The sequence below is a fragment of the Nannospalax galili genome, unplaced genomic scaffold (assembly GCF_000622305.1).
Source record: "Nannospalax galili isolate Female #2095 unplaced genomic scaffold, S.galili_v1.0 scaffold362, whole genome shotgun sequence".
NCBI classification, from domain to species: Eukaryota; Metazoa; Chordata; class Mammalia; order Rodentia; family Spalacidae; genus Nannospalax; species Nannospalax galili.
This window is the reverse complement of record NW_008348785.1, coordinates 1922705-1943195: the sequence shown is the minus strand read 5'-3', so window position 1 is coordinate 1943195 and position 20491 is coordinate 1922705. Positions and strand designations below refer to the sequence as shown.

Sequence of the window (20491 nt, the reverse complement as noted above, 5' to 3'; positions counted from 1 at the left end):
GGGGTTGAGGCTGGAACACAGAGGTGAGGTGCTGCCGCCAACACCACCCCGTCAGGTGGTCTGACTTGGGATGCAAGCCTTAAAATAGCTGCACTACCAAGGTAGATTCTGAAAGAAGTGGCATGTCCTTCCATCCTCCAAAGACTTTATTATGTAATTAAGCCCTCTATGGGAATTTCAAGTCAGAAGCCCAATGACCAATTATCCCAAGATGGGAAGGGGCAGCTTTGAAGCCTGAGTATTTATTTATGACAGCAACTCAAAAGGCTGCCTTCATTCCCATAGTCCATGTGCCAGTGCCTCCAGTTCTGTTCAAAATGCAGTGGGGGAAAAAACAAAACAAAACAAAACAAAACCAGTCTGAGTCAGGGTGTGATGGTGCACACCTTTAACTCTAACACACTTACAGAGGCTTAGGCAGGAGACTGTTCAAGACCAGCCTGGGCTGCACAGTAAGTTCAAGGGTGGCAAGACCCTGTCTCAAATTTAGAGGTGGGGAGGGAGAGCTCAAATAGTCACTGTGAATTTAGATTGCCAAAACCTGCAATTTTGCAGTTCTCATCAAAGCATGTCTAAGCCACAGAGGCCTGTGGGTCCTAAAGAATCCTGCGAACATAGCCCCGTCTGGCCTATGGGTACACCAGGTCTGCACTCCTGTTACTGTTGGAGCAGAACTGCTAATAAACAGAATGTTGAAATGCAACAATTTAGAGAATGTTTTGTTTCTTATTAGCCAATGCATACTGTGCAAAAACTCACAAAATGGACGAGAACTCAGGAGGTGATGGGGCTCTTCTTTAACCAAACCACAGCGAAGCAAAGCCCAACAGGGACATCTGAGGGATGATGTCTGGAGTTCCCTTGGACAACAAGCAAAGGTGCATGCTTGTCACACCAAGAAACCTAAGCAGTATTTGTGTGCTATGTCAATGTCTGTTTCCAGGCTGGGTTACTGTTGCCATTAAGGAGAGAGGAGGGAGAAGGTAATTGCAGCTCTTGTATAACTTCTATTACACTAGGACGTCAATCCACATTTACTTCGACGGCTGGAGAGATGGCTCAGTGGGTCCGTGCAAGCGAGAAGCCCTGAGTTAGAATGGCTAGCAGCCACATAAAGGTAGACAGGATAATGTGCATCTTTAATCCCAGTGTTCTGATGGTGAGATCAGAGGCAGAGATAGGTGAGCATCTCAGTGGAAGGCAAAGATCAACACCAGGTTGTGCCCTGACCTCCACACACCATGGTATATGGTGTCCCTACACATACGTGTACAGGCACAAACATGTAAGTGTCCGCACACAATTTTTTTTTTTTTTTTTTTTTTTGGTCTTTTTGAGACAGGGTCTCCCTGTAGCTCCAGCTGCCTGGAACTCCCTATATAGACAACGCTGGCCTTGAACTCAGAGATCCGCCTGCTGGGATTAAAGGCATGTGATACCACGCCCCACCATACACAACTTTTTTAAGAACTTTAACTTAACAAGTAGGTTTCCATAGTTTTTCTCTTGCTATTTAGTAAGTCGGCTGATGGGCGCTGGACCAGAGCTGCTGCCCATCCAGAACCTGGCCCGGAAGGCTGGCAGCTCCCTGAACTCCGACCTGCTCCCACTGGAGCTGGCAACTGCTGCAGTTCTAGGCCAGTTCGGTTACTTCCTCTCTTTCAGGGACTGCACCCCAGGCACCTCAAGCCACACCCGACAGGGGGCGCCTGCCTAGGGGCTAGGAAGAGAGAAAATGAGCCCCGGAGCAGCTGGGTGAGTGGGCCACTTGGGAATTTAGAACTCCCTGACCCAGCCCGGCTGACTCAAAACTACAGGCTGCAGGCTGGAACAGGCTACAACTTTCCTGGCAGACGTGTGTACGCTGGGCTGGCTGCCTTCCAATGCCCAGCTGGCTCAAAGAAAGTTCTGGAGCTAGAGTGTCCTAGTGGATCTCCAGGGTCAGGAGAGCTGCGGGGCAGGGAGAAAGCCCAGAGTCAGGTTCTGGCTTCTCCAGCAGCGGTATTTAAAAAATGTGCCATAGAGCTGGGTGTGGTGGCACACACATGTAACTCCAGCGGGGGGGGGGGGGGGGGGGGGGGAGGAGGGTCTTTCACAGCATTGGGTCTGACCTCCCACATCCTCTGCTACCTCCCTTTTAAGGAGAATTGTCTGGCCTGCTGCAGCTAGCACTCCTAGTAACTCCCTGCTGATTCAAAGAATCCAAAAAGAGAAATCGCAAGAGCGGCCGGTGCTTCCACCTCCACTGTCAGTGGACTCCACACCACAATTTGCCCAAGAGTTTATCCTTGCAATCGCCAGGCAACAATCATGACTATCTCCCTCTCCAGAATGCTAGATGACAATGTAAGAAATATTTCAATAATAATACTGGGTTTGGTTTTTTTTTTCAGATTTTTTTTAGGAAACCTTAAATGGCCATTTCCTTGAAGTGAACCTTTCAAACTACCAGCACTGCTTGGCTCCAAAGCTGCTGAGAAAAAATAACCAGTGAATCTTCCACACGAATAAAAATTACATTCCACATAAATTAAATATATAATTTGATTAAACATGTTTATGTCTTTGTGATGACATTTAAAATAGAAGTAATCATTTTCATTTTCTACAAGAAAAACTCTTTCAAATATAATTCGAAGCTGTCAAACCAATCTTCTGCTACAGATCTTTTAAATGTCACATACCTTCAAAAGGAGATGGCAGTTTCCTGTTAAATATGCATTTCCAAACAGTGTGCACTGAATCAAGAATGTATTAAAATACACCGCTGGCATTTATCCTGATTTAAGTAGCACCCTTTCCTCCTTCCTCCCCGTGGATGTGTTTAGAAGCCCAGCAGAGGCGTGTCTCCCCTGGACAGTCCTCCCCAGGATGGGCAGAGCAAGTGCTGAATGCCACTGCAGCTGCCTACAAACCACGGGGCCTGACTACCAAGTCACAGTCCTCATACCTTAAGGAGGCAAAGGTGTCCTGTGCTGATTGAGTCTCCTGGTGTCTCTCCCAGAAAGCTTGCTCAACTCTGTGTAACCCAATTTTGGCATAGCGTTGATGGCCCAATTGTAAGACAGTGTTAATCAGATGCAAGGAAAACTCCAAACTCATTCTACATATTCAACTGCTTATTCGCCATCTCAGTAGCAAATACCTCTCTATATTTAAACACAGAGCACAGATATATCTCCTAAAACGCTTAGAGACAAGTAAGCCTTATGCTCCAGTCTTCTAATCAGCGGCGAGTGTTTGGGAAACTCTAGAGTCTGCCGCTCCATCTTTTGAACTGTGGAGGTAAGAAGGGCCATTTCCACAAGCAGTGAACAGCAACATGTCCACTGCAACTTCAGCCAAGCAAAGCTTGGTTTTCCTCACCACCCCCGGCGTCTGGCTCACAGTAAGTGCACAGAGGAAAACTACAGACCAAAGACTTCAAGCAAGTTAAACAGATGACAAGCATGTGACATGTCAAGTATCCAAAATAAACCAAGACGCAGGTGTGCACACTTCCTAACTGTTGTTCTTTAGAACTGGGGACCAACATGTGAATCACCTTGAGCCGCTGGAGATGACAAGGAGCTGATGAGAAAACGTGGGGGCCTCAGCATCCCAGCTGCCATCGCTTTCACCAAAGCTTTAAGAAGAGTGTGGGCAAGTCAGCCTCCAACCCAATGTCTGAAGGTGACCCTAAATATCAGTGTTTGTGAAACCAAACAGGAATACACCCCAACCCTGCCTCAGCCCCATACAGACACATTCCCCTCTTAAGGGAAGCAGCAGCACTTGGGGTCTCCAGGATTCTGCCCTGTGCAACTTCAAGACTCAATCCAGAAGACCAGTGGAAGTGGTGGGGCACTGGAGAGGGCTGGATGGGCGCACTTCCCCCTAAGGAGCCCAGACAGAGCCAGGACACCTCAGGCAAGTCACTCAGCTGCTCTGAACTGGAACTAACTTGTAACTCAGTCACAGGAGAGCAGTTGCCTTAAGATAACAGGATTTATCTGGCAGTAGTGGCATGGGCTTACAATCTCAGCACTTAGGAGGGAGACTGAGGCAGGTGGATCAAGAACGAGAGGTCATTCTGGATTACAGAGTAAGACCCATTCTAACAAACAAGAACATGAAGAGGGAGGATGGGAGGAAGGGAAGACAGAGAAAGGAGGAAGAAGGAAGATGGGAAGGAAAAGGGAGGAAGAAAAGAGAGGGAGAAAAAGCAGGAGGAAGAGAGGAGGAAGAGGAAGGAAGAATGGCAGCCCCAGGCACCAAGGTACTCCTATTTAAGTTCTATCTCCACTTAAAAACAGGCAGCCATGAAAAGTAACAGCCAAAGCTGATTCTCCAAAGTTACTGGGGCCTGAAGAAATCCAGTAACTTAACACTTGTGGAAAAACAAGTGTTAAGTAAGGGAGACTTCTTTCTGAGTTGAGGCGAATTGCCTTTCCTGGGCAGCAAATCCCACTTTCATGGCATGGATAACCAAAGCCTACAAATACGATTGTGCAAACTGACATGTGGTGATTCCCAAGACACAGCTGGAAGGTGTGGCAAAGGCAGGCCCAGCAGCCCAATCTCCAAAGACAGGCACTTGTTCCTTCCCTAGAAGGCTCCAGGCTCTTAGTCTATCCCTGCTCTGCAGAAGTCACCACCTCCTGTCCCAGGAACCAACATTCTGATACTTGACCTTGCTACCAGGCTGTGAGCCAGACACTCATACTAATATACATACACATGTGCCTGTGATGACTTGACCTTGCCGTAATATGGCGCACCTTCAACAGAGATCATATTTGGAACTGTTGACTCTTGAACTTTCTCCAAGCCAGGCCATGGACACGTTATAGCCACTGCCCTCTAGAGAGTGGACCAAGGAGGATGTGTGGCCCTATACTGCTTCCCATGGCACTGTACCACCAGAACAGAAAGCATTCCTACTAAGTGGTTCATAAAAGCCCTCCAACTACACGGCTGTTCATACATGGTGATCCTCCTGCTATTGCCTCCACACTGCTGTAATTATAGGCATGTGTCACCACACCCAGTCTAAGTGTTTTAGAACCTGAAAGTATGGTGTTGATTGAAAAACAACAAAAAAGCTTTAGGTAAAAAGGTATACATTGTATCAACATGCATGTCATATTATATAAACATATACATAATATATACATGTAGCGTGGTATGGAAATTTCTAGAATAAGCAAAACCATGTTGTTGAGAAAGCCAAACTAAATTAACCAATTAACCAACCAAACAACAACAAAAAACTGGTTGCCCAAAATGACCAAGGTGCTAGAGGGTACCTTCCAGAGGGCCATGAATGAACTGTCTGGACTGGGTGTAAAGTTCTACATCTTCATAGGGCCCGAGACACATGTGCACCTGCCAGGACTCATCAGCTGGCACAGTGGATGTAGGTTATTATGTTGCCTCTGTTCTGTCCCAACCAATCCCCACTGCAGCGACCCAACACTTCTGTAAGTTTTACCTAAACGAAGAACAACAAACAAGGCAACCCCAAGGGATAAAATGCAAGCGGAAGGATTCTGGGCAAGGCTGAGGTCTCAATCGCGGCTCAGCAATACTGCCAAAGCCAACCTGGGACAGAGGGGGGAGATGAAGGACACAGTGCCAGCTGGAGTATCACGGGTAGCTGGGCTGTGCTCACCATAGAGGGGCATTCAGACATTCTAGCCAGAGATGGAAAATGGTATCAAGTCAACATTCCAGAAAACCACAGCATTTCATTGAGCAGCCAGAGAAGATCATGGTAAAGCCGCCGCAAGGCCCTGCCACCCAAAGCCTCAGGACCAGCAGCACTCCACAAAAACACATGCCCTCTCCATGAACAGACCCACAATTTCAGGAGCCCCTGGGTATGTTAGAAGCTATACAAATAAAGGTCAATAAAACCCTATGTCCCTAGGCTGGGGAGATGGCTCAGTGGATAAAATGCCTGTCGAGACAGTAGGAGAAACAGTTTAGATTTTGGGAAAAAGCTTAATAAAAATCTAGTGTGTGCTGGAGGGATGACTCAACAGTTAAGAACACTAGCTGCTCTTACAGAGTTCCAGCGCCCACATGGCAGCCAATAACTGTCTGTAAGTCTAGTTCCAGGGGATCCCACACTCTCTTCAGACCTCCATAGGCACTGCATGACACAGGTGTACTTACATGCAGGCAATACACTCATACACATAAGATAAAAATTGCAAAATATTTTTAAAAACCTATTGGGCATGGTGGTCTGCCTATAATCCCAGAGTCGGGAGGTGGGGAGCAAAGACAGGGTCCCTAAGGCAAGATGGTTAGCTGAATCAGTGAGCTCTGGGTTCAGCAAGAGCTTATTTACTTGCCTCGGTAAACAAGGTAGAAAGCGATCCAAGAAGATACCCTCCCTCTCCCACACACCCATGTGCATCTACACATGATCTCATGCCACACATACATATGAGGGAAAAAATTTAAACCTCAGGTCTCTCCCCAAGAAAAGGGCCACCGTGAGGACAATGCCATCCACAACTCATGGGTTCCAAGTGGCTTGAAGCTGGGAAGGCCGGCCCACGAGTTTCTGATGCTCCTATCCCAAGTCTCCGCAGCAAACTTATGGCCACAACAGCTCCAAAAAACGCCAGGTGTTACCGCGGGTTCCTCTGGAAGGGTGCTGCTGAGCGCCACGTAACTCACAAGGCTGCTGCCTTCTCAATCTGAAGTTGCTTCCCTAGTGCAGGTCATGTGTGGCTGTACTTAACAAGCCTCTCTTATTACCCAAGAGGCTTTTAAAGTCAAATAGAGAAAATACATGCACTTCCCAGTTAAAATATAGTTCACAGGCACTCTAAAAGATTGAGGCAGCGTCTACTCCCATTTCATTATAGATGGCAGGATGCTGAGATAAAAGCACATTTAGAGACTCGCTGTCATAAGACAAGAGGGTTCCAGGGAGCCATGACTCTTGATGAAGTCCTAGGTGCCTCTACAGATCCTGGAACCACCTGGTGTGGGCTCCTCATTTTAGAGGGAGGCATTCTGAAACCCTGGGGAGGAAATTGGCTTCCTGTCCAGATTTAAAGTTTTGGGCCCTCTACACACTTTATTCTAAATACAAGTGTGTTGGGTTCAGTTTCTGCTGAAACAGAAGCCAAGCCAAGAGATTCTTGGGGAAGCCATTGAACCTTGGAGGCAGAGGGAGATGACTGCCCATGCAATGTGGTCCAGAGTCACTAGGGGAGGACAGACCTAGGCAGAAGGCTGAGTCAGGAGGATTACAAATTCAAGATCACCCTGGAAATTTGGTGAGACCTGTCTCAAAACAGAAAATAAAGAAGTCTAGGAGGCAGGTTAGGACACAGCTTTAGTCCTAGCAGAGAGAGGCAAGCAAATCTCTGAGAGTTTCAGGCTTGCCTGGTCTATGTAGGGAATTCCAGGCTAGTCAGCGAGGACTTTAAAAAAAAAGGGGGTGGGGTCGAGGGGATTAGACATGGCTCAGCAGTTAAGAGCACTAGTTGCTCTTGTAGAGGATTCAGGTTCCATTCCCAGCACAACCGTCAGTAACTCCAGTTCTAGGCGCTCCAACACCCTCTCTTCTGACCTCTGTGGGCACTGCACGATGTGAGCGCACTCACATGCAGGCAATATAGTCACACATGTAAGATAAAAATAGTTTTGTTTTTAAAAAGCAGCCTAGGGATATGGCTTCATTAGTAGAGCATCCTGTGTACTAAGTCCAATCCCTAGTACCACAAAACACCAGCTTTATCTTATAAACCACTAACAACAAAAAAACAGCTGTCAAAATATTGCATGGGATCGAGTTAATGATTGCAGAGATGATAAAATGGCAACCAATGAAATACAGTCCTCTCATTGAAGTCTTTCAATAAGGTAGGAAACAGGTGTCTCTACCTCAGACACAGACTGAGACTTGCCTGTCATCAGTTGGCTGAACTAGGAGGGGTTTCCAGCCAGCCTCTGAATCAATTCCTGGTGCAGGGTCAAGCTCCTAACAGCTGCCTCCTCTTCCTGCTCTACAACTCCGAAGGACCAAACCAAGCTCCAGGGTGCTCAGACCCAGAGTTGACAGCAACCAAGTATCTTCAGTACAGAATATTCTTATAAACTCTTGAATCAAAAAAAAAAAAAAAAAGCCCACTAAAATATGGGTTTTCATCTGCATAACACTTTACCAACAAATTCCACGACATTCAAGTGAGAACAGATGATGTACAAAAATATCAAAAACAAGAATCCGATTTGGTAAACAGTTGAGTGCTATTTTCACATCATCCTAATGATTTTAGTTTCAATAAACACAAATCAAGCAGGCACTCTAAAAATTCTAATGGTATGGTACAAAATGAAGCTTAGACTGACAGCCTCAAAAACGAACTTTTCCCCCCCCAAGTCCAGACACCATAGGAAAAAAAAAAAAACCACATCGGGTGACTCAGTTCAAAGTCCCGTGTGTGTGTATGTGAACTTGGCCCTGTGGGCTGGCTTGCCTTGACAGTGGCTGAAGCAGCAAAGAGGGAAGACTCTTGCCACACAAGCATGAGGACCTGCCTTCAGATTCCCCAGCACACAAGGAAAATGGGTCTGCATCTGTAATCCTGGTGCTGAAGGCAAAGACAGGCAGATCCTTGAAGCTCCAACTCAATCTGTAAGGACCAGGTTCAGTGAGGGACCCTGTCTCAGAAAACAAGGTGGAAGGAAAGTCAGCGAAGAAACATCCAGCATCCATCTCTGCTGGGCATGTCTACTAACACGTGCATGCACACCCACACATAGCTTGAGACTCCATTCCTGTTCAAACTGCCAGGCACCTAGTAACAGGTGTCTGGTACATAGAGATAAACACACAGCAGGTGTGTTAGCACACAAAAACAACACACAGGACATCCATGTCACCATAACCATTAGCATGAAGTATAGACTGCAGGGCAGTATATCAAGATGTGGAAGAGCCTGTTGATGGTAGGATACAGGCCCATGCTTGGTGGGCCCCCCAGTCAACTCATTTTGCTGTTCATCCTTCACTCTGTATCAGACCCATTACCATTCTGAATGTATACCCGAATTCAAATCTCAGCAATGCATTGACCAAAATTGAACTCAAGTATGCAGTCACCAGGCTGGATACACAAAACATATCAAGTCCTACCTGGCCAGGTGCTCTGCAGCCTGGTGGGATGCAGGCAGGGCCACCTCTGCCATGAGTTTCTGCACAGTCCCTTAAACTGAGCCCTTCATTTCTATCTGAGACCAGAGCTTTTGTTTGGAAATCGTGATGGACTGTGTCTTTTGAAAGGACATTCTTGGCCTTTGAAATAATAAAGTGACAGGAGCGATTCCTCCAGTTGTTTTTATAATTCCAAAGCAACTCTCCTGCACACTAGGAGCCTTGGACACAGTGAGGCCTCATTCCTGGGGAGCCCAAGAAACTGTGTTTTAAGTGTGTGACAAGCACACCTCATCACAGCTTTTTTTCATGAGTGAAAAAGTTTGGTTCCAAAGAGAAAAGCAGAGACGTTAATGATGTTCACAGGTATGATACTGAGCAAGGAAATAAAAACTACATACAGCTCAGACCTGAAAATCACATCAAAGCTGTGCCCTGAAGCACAAATGTTTCCTACCTGTTGTGCAAAAATCAAGGCAGTTCCAAGGACCAGATTAAACACCCAACTCTGAAGCAACCCAGTACCAACAACCACCCCATCAGTAATTGGTATCCTTTCCAACTCACAGGCAGGGAGGCACAAAGAAGTCTCCCGATATATAGACTGAAACTTCAGCCAGATCAAGCCGACCTGTGACCTGCTCAGTGGTGGCCAACCCAACAGGAGAAACTAGGTGGAAACCAGTAGGGTCCACTTGGCAGAGGATGGCGGCTCCTCTACTTTTTTTTTTTTTTTTTTGCCCTCTCCACCCTCGGAACACTGACAATCAGAAAGTGCTTCTAATGGAGCTTGGGTTGATCCAGGTATCCTTGGGCAGGGACCACAATGCTACTGGATATACCACCTGTTGGGAGTCCCCTCCCAGGGAAGGCTTCCTGACACACTAGCATAATGTTTGCTAGATGTTTAGTCCCGCAGGTAACAAAAGTGAAGACCCAGCAGCACCCAGGAGCCACTCTGAAGTGCTCAGGGCCAGAAATCAACCCACTTGCCTGCCCCCAGTTCACCCCAACAGTGAAGCACTCAGGATGTCCATCTGATTTTCAGGTCTGAAGCCCTTTCCCATGCATAAGCTCAGCCCTGTGATAGCCCCTCAGCTCTGTCCAACTACAGTGGAGCCTTTTCTTGGTCCAAGTATGACTGTCATCTATCATGTGCTCCCCTCCCTCCTAGGGTCTCCCTGGGGGGGCCAAGTCACTAGCACCTCAGCATCCTTCCCCATCATGCCTTCCATAAAAGCCTAATGACAGTTAAGACAATTCCTAATAACTCCTTGAGCTTTCCAAACCCGCTTCCTACCCTCCTGTCCACTGAGAACATCTTATTAGACCCCAGCCTTTGTAGGCCAAGGATGAGTCCCGGGGAGAACTGCCCTTTTCCTATGAAAATGCCCATGACCCTTCCTACCCATCCCCCTTGACTCATGCATTCGTGGGGTTCACCCCCCTCCATTCAGGCACAGAGTCCTAGAGGTCCCCAAGGTGCCCAGCCTGAGTCCAGCACTTGAGCTGTTTCCTAGGTAACAGCTACTTTCTCTTTCCAGCTACCCAGGGACCAGCAGGAAGATCGCCTAGCTCCCAGATCTCCTTCACAAACGCAGAAGAGATGCCCAGTTTCCTTCGCTATTTATGGATAAGGGCCACACTCTGGCTGGATGGATACCAACCATCCTTGGGGTTGGTGGGGGAACGATACAATGACACAGTCACATAGGATGACCCTCACCTGTCGACAGGAAGTCAGGCATTGCTTTTCAGAGTACAAGAGATGGTGTTTCCTGGTGCTGCCCTCCTATGTAGCCTCACAGTACCTCAGCTGAGCCTCTCACAACAGCCCTTAGGCCCTGTGATCAGACTCTTTGAGGAAGTTAGGGCTTTTGGTTTCTCTGCGTTTAAGCCTTCTGGCCCAAGGTGAAAAGGCAGAGAGCTGGGGTGCTGGCCAGTAAGGCTGTCCATTAGAATCACCTGAAGCTTCTAACCTACCCAAGGCAAGTCTCTCCCTAGACCACTAACAATCTATGGGGGTGGAGTCACAATGCTTCCAGCTTTGGTGAAGTTTCATGGGTGATCCTCAGGTTCAGATGAGGAGGATGAGGATGATGGAAGGATGCAGACTGAGGACCAGGCAGCCTGGGCATGAAAGGGGGTGTGACCTAGCTCCCACCCTTCCAGCCCACCATCAAGGCATATATATGGGTGGGGACTCCCACTTAAAGCTCCTATTGATCAGTTCAATTGGCCACTGCCCTCTGGGTGGGTGAGGAGATCCTTCCTGTAGAACTAGATCAAGGCTTGTTCAGGCCACAACCCCAGAGCCCAGCACAGGATGGGCCATATTGTTCTAACATCCCCCTGATGACTCATTAGTTAAGGAAAGATCCACCTCTTCAATGCTCATGAGAAGGGGACACAAAATGAAGCCTGAGGGGCCTGTTCTTGGGGCATTCTGCCCTCTGCACCTCCCAAGCCTCCCACTTAGGTCTGATCTGCTCCTAAAACAAACTCCTACGGAGACTGAGTCTGCTTGGCCTCACCTTATATCCACCACATGCCAGGGCCTGAAGAACTTGAACCCAAAGGTCTGCTAATAAGATGTCATCTAGAATGCTATTAATCCCCCCAAAGCTGGGCATCCAGACATGTAGAGGCAAAGAGAACACACGTCCTCCCCAAACAGTAGTGGGAAGCTTTTCCTACTGCCATTGCCCATGGCCTTGAAAGAGCCAGGTGATTTCAAATGGACTCTGGACAGGCAGAGGGGGAGGAGTTTTTCCTTGGCCAAATCCTCAGTACTGACATCACCACCAGGAAGGGAGCTGTTTATTTATTATAGAGTCTCATGTTCCTGCTTAATTCTTTTAGCTAAAAATCTGGGCCATCACACACCAGTCACCGGAGCCACAACTCACCAAGATAGATGGGAAATACCAACAATCCTTGAGAAGAATTTACACAGAAAAGGGGACAATGCAATCAGGGTGAAGGGAAGATATTTGTACAAGAAAAGTTCCCCATTTGAACAGGATGGCTTTCCTCACAGGGATGGACCACAGTGCCCAAAAGCAGCACAGAGCCAAGCCTGTGCAGCTCTGGTGACTGTGGTGGGGCTGGGTGACCAAGGGTCCAGCACCCCTTCCCTGCCTTATCATCCTCCCCTGCCCACAGGCTGTAGTCTGTTCTTTTTACAGATGGAGAGCAGTGCATTCCAACATCAAGGGTCAGTCTTTATCTTTTAAATGCACAATGTGTTGGAGTCAAAAACAAAACAAAAAGCTTTTCCAAGATGCTTTCCAAATTCTTGAAACACACGGTGGAAAAATAGAGCCCTGTTTCCTCTTATTTTTTAATCTTACATTGGCTGTGTTTATAATAAAATAGAATAACTTATTTATTTGCTTACCTTACTTGGAAAGACAATAAATTGGAAAGGCTTCATAAAGTCTCACAGGGAATTCCTTTAAACAAGGGCCGTCAGCAAAAATCCATAAATAACCTCCTAGCAGCCCTGAGCAATCACCTCCACCTAACATTCTAGTTCCTTCCTGCTTTTGTGCTGATCTTCTTGCAAACAAATCAAATCAAGAATCAAACTTGCTTATTCTTATGGCGGTAAGTCTCAGAAAACATCCGGAGTGCAGCAGAGTAGGTCTGGTCCCGGCCATACAACTGTGATGGGGCTGATGAGCATTGACTTTCACAGTTCAGAACCCACAAAGATGGACAGTCTCACACTGGGGTTTCAAAGACTGTGCTAAAAATAAGTTTAAATAAGAGGCAGGAGGAGGCTGCTAGATAATCAAACTATATGACTTGAAAGAACAGCAGTAATCAATTTACATACCAGGAAAGGGTGATTACTATAACCAAAGGGGACATTTCTCAAAGCAAAAAGGTTATAAAGCAATTCAGCTCAGCTAACCACGATCCAAAAGTAAAATATATGTATTTTCGCCCAAGCCCAGACTCAGGGCAACAGCACACCTATACCTTGTGACCTTATTAACTCTTGGCTGTGAAATGCTCGGCTTCAGAAAGCCAGACTAGTTCACCTGCATCTCTTCCCTCAGCTGCTTGGCTAGACAAAAGGACATCTTTAAGTCTCACTGAGGTTCCATATAGCACCAAGGAGCACTGTGACCTCTGCTTTGCTGGCTACGTTTCCCTGCTGGGTTGTACAGAGTCCAGGACTACAGGTGTGACGTGAACATGCTGAACATCTCCAATCTGAAAATGTGAAACCCAAAATGCTTCAAATCCTCAGCTTTTTAGCAGGGCATGGTGGCACACGCCTTTGATCCCAGTACTCGGGAGGCAGAGGCAGTCGGATCTCTATGAGTTCAAGGCCAGCCTGGTCTACATAGTGAGTTCCAGGACAGCTGGGGCTACAGGGAGACCCTGTCTCAAAAAGACCCCCCCCCAAAAAAAATCCTCATCTTTTTGAGTACTGACATGACGGCACAAGTAGCAAGTTCCACACCATCAAGGTCCCATGCGCTGTGCTAATGTCACATAGGGTTACCTGCAGGCTGCGTATAAGGTTATCTATGAACCATTGATAAACTGCATTTAGGCTGGGGATCTCAGATATATGCAAATCTTGAAAAGCTCCAAAATCTGAAACATTTCTGGTCTCAGGCATTTCAGATACACAATCTGTACACTTCCATCTTTTCCCTTCTGTGGCACATTTCTAGTGTTCATTAATAGAGAATGAGCTATTGTTATTTCTTAATGTACATCTTAATATTCTCCTGTGAAGAGGCCTTTCTGAAAGAGCTCCTTCCAAGCAGTGATTTCATCACAGACACAAACTATTTTCCTTGGTTTTCTACACTGGAGAAACCTCGTGAGCGTTCAGTTTAGTCTGGAGCCCAGATCAGCCAAATGGGCTCCCCTGGGCAGCACAGTATGAGCTCCCCTCCCTCCAAGAGGCCATCTGGGATTTTAAGGTCCACAGGCCCACCCAAGGTGGAGAAGTACTACAGAACATAAGATCTGTGGTTTGCTAACTGTTGGGGACCACAGCTCTTAATAAGCCTATGGCTTACTTTGAAGAGCTTTACTGAAGTATAGTCGATTTTTAAGAAACTAAACCTGATATACAGAAGTCGATGGGTTTGGACATATGCACATGCTTGTGAAACACAAGTGTGATGAACATACCGAACTCCAGAAGTTTCTAAATGCTGCCCCCAGCATCTCACTTGTCCCATAAGAAATTCAAACACTCAGACAGCTTCCTTAGCTCACTGGAATGGAGGACAAATTGCCGTGGTAGAAACGGTAGTGTTGATACCCCCCACCCCCATTTAAGAACTGTCTGGAAGCAGACTAGCAGCCACACACCGAGCACCTTTTCTGCTGAGCCTAGCACACCACTTCCATCAACGGTCCTTGCCCCATGACCCTGGAGCCTTTGAGGTATGTGCTGTGCCCACCTTTCGGCTGTTCACCCAGGCTCCAGCTTACAGTCACAGGCCCCCACCCCTAGATCCTATAAGCGCATGGCCATGGCTCTATTGCTGTGCCTACAGCAGCTCAGATGACCACCCCAAAGAAGCCAGACGTTCATCTCAGACCGAGTCAAGGCGACCTTCGGTCTGACTTCCTCAAACATCTAAGGGTTTTTTGCCAGGCAGCAACTACAGGCACATAGAATGCTGCTACCGCCAGGCAGAAGCAGCCAACCAACCACCCCTGGGCACATCTGAATGACAGAAAGGGGAGGTGATTGTGAGACCTGAAAGACGGTTCTAGCAATAGCCAAAGTTAATAAATGCAGCGATCCCCAGTTAATAATTTTTAAGATTCTAAGACACTTCATGAAGGTTCCCTTTATGAAGATGGAAGTAAGAGAATATTAAAAACCACAGAGAAAGCAAGAGGTTTTCTGTTCATATCCCAGAGTGCAACAGGGCAACTGGTCCAGCTGGCTTCCTCCAGCAGTCTCCTTCTTTCTCATAATGTACACAGGGGCCTGCAGGGGGAGGGGTGGGACCTAGGACTGAACACCAGGGGCCACCTGCTCGATTTGAGGTGGCTGACCCTCACCTGGGATACTGTCCAGTTCCCAGGGCTTTTCACAAACCACAGTCCCTGACCACAGGAAGGCATCTGGCCCAGCTGGCCTCTACCTTTAATAAACAGTGCCCTGTGAGCAGCCCAGGAGTCCTGGGAACACTAGCAGCCCCAGCACTGTCAGCACACGGCCCAGCTCTCTCCAGAGTCACTTCCCTGAGAAAGAGGAAGCAGCCAGTGCCTAAGGCAGTCGCTTGCAGTCCCCTCCAGACCTGGAGCCAGAGGCCGGGCCAGACAGAACAAACACCTGTTCTCAGGCCCTTCCAAGAGGGGCTGGCAGAACACTGCCGAGAGGCAGTGAACAGCTGTTGTTGTGTCCCCAGGGGGACCAGGAACCATGGCCTTAGATGCACCAGGCCCTGAAGTCTGGGCCCAGAACTGCCCACTCACTAGGTTGGGAAAATATTCTGAGGTGACAAGTGGCTTAATGGGGCACACAAGACTCAAGTTTCAGTGAGTGGCTTTTGCCCTGATGCGTTCAGCACCAGTCAACCTCTGTCCCTAAGTCTTAGGCCTGCCTGCGATGGCACTGGTGGGAGGTCATCCAGGCAAATGCATCTGCTGTGACTAGCTATCCTTGTGGGCATGTACAATCTTTAGTCATTACAAAGGAAATCTTGCCTCGTCCATGAACATCCACCAACCTCCACTAACTTCCTAAATTGCCTTTTCTACTACCAAAAAGGAATGACTTGGACAATCAAGATGACAAGGGAGCTTGCTTGCAGCCAAGCCTGCAGACCTGAGTTTGATTCCCAGGACTCCCATGGTGGAAGGTGAGAACCAACCTCCGAAAGCACGCAGGGAGACACAGAGTAGGGAAATTTCCTCAGGGATAAGATGACTCGGCAACCAAGTGATGCTTACCTCATTCGGCAAAATTTGCAGAACAGCATGCTAAAGGGTGAATTTTACTGGGTATATCTATACTGAGGTATAGGAAGTTGACCCCCTTCAAAAAACAATAGAAACAGTGACTTCATACAATAAACTATAAAGCTCAGTACAGCTTCATATTTATTAAAATATAGAAATTATTCTATATTTCTTTCTACCCCAGGATTCCCAACTGAAGAGGAAGGGAACCTAACAGTCGTAGCTAGTCTTCTTAGACTTACAGTTAAGCTTCTAATGTGGTGAGGGAAAAGTATTTTTGCTAGTTCAGTGCCCAGGAAATGAAAATGTCCCTCAAGTCCTTCAAGTCCCTCTCCTTAACAGCTCTTACCTGGGCTTTTCATCACAGCTGGTCCCAGACTTCCTTGAGCCTCACACCAAACAGGATCTGTTTACACCAGAAGGAACAGAACAGGCTCCCCCACTTGGCTTGTCTAAGTTGCTGAGTCCAAAGACGGTCTGTACTTGTCCACTCAAGAATCCAATCTTGTGACGTTTTTGGTGAAGTCTAGGACAAGTGTGCACAGCACAAACCCCCTGAGTCCCTGAACTCTCCGAGGCAGAGGGGGATCCTCACCCAACCAACAGATCCCTGAGCTCCCTGAGGGGGTGAGGACAACCAGGGTGCGTAGACAAACAGGCCAGCATCCAAGTTCACCCAAAAGTCACCCAGTTGAGGGTAGAGGCAGGACAAGAACATAATGATTCCATCACTGCCATCTCCTAAGCCCCCATGTTCCATGTGGGTTCAGAGGGCAAAAATGGTGGGGACAAAATGCCAGATGCTGGTGCTCCAGGCTCCTGGAGCTGGGACCACTCCACTTACCCTGAATCTCCAAGGTCTGAAGCAGACCACACATTGCACCTCTTCTGCTTTCAAGGTCCTCATCTGAGACAGGGCATGGTTCAAAATGCCAACAGCACCTGGCACACAGCAGTTCCCTCCCAGACACTATACTCAGTATCCAATGAGGACACTAAAGACCAAAGCCTACAAGTCTACCACTAACCTGACAGCTATGACAACTTAGAGTCCTGTGCCTGGACGACTCAGGCCACACAATCCAATCGCAGCCCCAAAGGCAAGCCACCCTCAAGCCAAGGCAAGCTTCCCATTCAGAACAACCTGACCCCACAAGCTCTCAGACAGACCCTGCACCTGAGAAGTGATGGTCATCCTGGGATTCCAATCCTGGGATTCCACACGCTCTATGCTGCTCTGTTCCACTACGATCACACAATTCCAAACCAAGTTTACCTTCTCTTCCCACACCACAGCCAAGACTCAACCACCACAGCCACCAATCTCTCCTCAACCATCTCCTGTGTACCCTGGGGGTCCACCAGCGCCCCCTTCTCCCTGTCTATCCTATAGCTTGGCTGCAGGTCAAACACTCAAGGGTTTTTCCCACATTTACTTCCCATACCATGTGTGAATCAATCTCCCAGGGCATATCAATGGCTTTAAAATGCAGTCACTTTTTTCCCCCTGAGATAGGGTCACATGTAGCCCAGGCTACCCTCATATTCACTATATAGCCAAGGATAACCCTGACTTTCTGGCCCTCCTGTCTGGTCTCAAGTACTGAGATTATAGGCATGAGTCACGTTGCCTGGCTTTATATGGCAACTAGCGAGACTGAACAGGGATTCATGCATGCTAGGCAAACATTCTACTGACTGGGCTTCATCTCCAGGTCCAGGGGACACAAAGGTTTCAGCAGCCCACCACCATCCTCAAATGAACTCAGAACTCATAGTCAAGAACTCCCAGACCCCCATAGCCTCTCTCCAGATCCACCCATCCCAAAATTCCTTCCCTGTAATGCATAAAGATAGATAAGGAGAGTCTAGTAACAACTCAAGAGTTTATAAAGCTTAGGATGGGCATGGTGGCACACGCCTTTAATCCCAGCACCCAGGAGAGAGAGCTCTCTGTAAGTTCCAGGCCAGGCTACACAGTGAGACCCCCTCAGAGTTTGCAAAACCCCTCACAGGGAGGTGGGGTCTTCAGCCTAGGGTCCTCAGCAAGTACCTGAAACACCTGTCTGGAGACTGTGCCTAGCACAGCAGGAGACAAAGAATTTCCTTACTTCTTGGGGTCTACCCTCCTGAGCTCTGGGCCTAGGGATGACATACCTCATATACCAATTCCAGCTCTCTGGGCAACTCCCAGGCCTCCTGTGGCTCCAGCACACAGTAGGGGAGATCCAATCTATTTGAATCAGATCAGAAAATTTCCTAAAAAGGCAACTTTCTCCTGTGACACCCTATATCGTACATCTATTTTTGTTTGATTTACTAAATTATAAAGCTTTTCTAAATTGCTTAAAGGCAGTTTTCCCAGTAACATCTAACTGCTTAACCGGGGAGTGTACAAAGCATAGTTACACTGCCTCACACTACAATATTGCTTATGGGAATATCTCTACTGATGCATCCCACTTTATTCTGTTACTTAATCTCTATTAAGATGCCTGTATGAAAATAGGTAGGTATGCTTGGTCTTCATAAACACCATAAATCATAAAGTTGTTGCCGTGTCAGCCCAAGTCCAAAAGGAAGCAGCAGTTCAGCCCGGAAGATTCCATTTGGCATTTTCAAGCCATTCAGCCCCTGGCTTTTCCCCAGGTGGCTTCACCAGTGATCCAGGCGTTCAAGTCATGGCTAAGATTGCTCCCAGTCACCGCTGTACGCGCCCCCTAAGGAAGCAGTTACTCTAACCACCAGTGAAGCCTTTTTGCCCACAGTCCCTGTTACTGACCTTGTACTCAAGCAAATAGAGGCCCCCTATGTTGCCCCTCATCTGAAGACACACGTGGCCTCTGCTAACTCACCAAACGCTCCAGATTCAAGTGGATGAGCACCTGCCCCCCATGGGCTTCCAGTCTGTACACTTCCAGCCATCCCTGGGAATGACATTATCTGAAAACACAGCCATCCGTTATACAGCATGAATGGAGAAGCCACCCCAAGGTCTTGCTTGGTCATTCCCAAAACCGTGAGCTTTGACTGTGTCACACAGGGTTATTAGTAACACTAATATAAGCTGTTGGACCATAAGGCATTTCTACAAAACAGAAAACAAAGTAAGCAGCTGGGCATAGTGGTGCTGGCCTGTAATCCCAACACTTAGGAGGCTCTGGAGTTCAAGATCATCCTCGGCTACATATTATATTCAAAGACTAGCTTGGACTGAGTCTCTGTCCACAAAAAGGAAGGAAAGCTGGGCATGGTGGCCTATGCCTTTGGTCCTAACACTTGTGGAGGCAGAGGCAGGCAGATCTCTGTGAGATGGAGGCCAACCTGGTTTCCATAGTGAGTTCCAGGCCAGCTGGGGCTACAGGGAGATTCTGTCTCAAAAAGACAAATATAATAAAAATAAACAAAAAAAAATTTTTTAAAGGAAGATTTGCTGCTTTTGCAGAAGACCCAGGTTCAGTTCCCAGCACCCACGCAGTCAGTCACAGCTGCCTGGAACTCCAGTTTTAGGAGATTCAATGCCCTCGTGTGGCAGCAGGCACAGGCATAGTACATATACATACATGTAGACAAAACATTCATACACAGAAAAAAAAAATATTACGTATATATATGTATCTTTAGCCAGGTGTGGCAGTGTACACCTTTAATCCTAGTGCCCCAGTCTGATCTATATAGAGTTTCACGTTTCAGGCCAGCCAGGACTAATAATGAGACCCTGTCTCAAAAAGAAGGGGGGGGGGGGAGGGAAAACTACCAACCTTGCTGAGCACTGGTGAAGATAAAAAGGAGTTGGGTACAGTTGCTCATACCTATAATTCCTGCTGTTAGAGGATGAAGCAGGAGGCTCACTTGAGTCCACTGTAAGCTCGAGACCATCCCGGGTCAAGCTTGAGACACTGGTTGAAGAAATAAAAAGGATTTGCCACAAAATGTGCTGTCTGGTATTGCGAGGTAACAAAGCTATCAGCACAGGGTGGGCCTCAGGGCCCCTGAAGCGAAGGCAGGTTTGATTTTTCTGTAGAGGTTAAAGTGTCCACAGTGGGTACAGGTTGATGCTTAGGTCAGTCGGGGTTCAACACATCAGCATCAAAGTAGGACATGGTAGCTCACGTGGTAGTGCTGGTAATCCCAACACTGGGAGGCCAAGGCAGGAACACTGCCACAAGTTCCGAGCCAGTCTGGGCTATACAAACTGACTTCATGTTTCCATTTTGACCTGTGAATATAGATACTCAGAGTGCACTAAACAGTCAGTCTTATTGTACTAAAGGAATGTCTTTCTTTGCTGGTACCTGTGACCCTCAGGCCAGTCTAAGCTGAATGAACACAGCTGACTGGAGACATTTCAAAGTCAAGCCCATCCACATATGA

General features: G+C 47.5%; 1 protein-coding gene across 3 annotated transcripts in view; it reads right to left on the bottom strand.

Annotated features, from left to right (window-relative positions):
• The window catches only part of Ctbp2 (C-terminal binding protein 2), a 150693-nt gene that overhangs the window by 114473 nt on the left and 15729 nt on the right, over positions 1–20491 (bottom strand). The gene's annotated exons all lie outside the window — the stretch shown is intronic.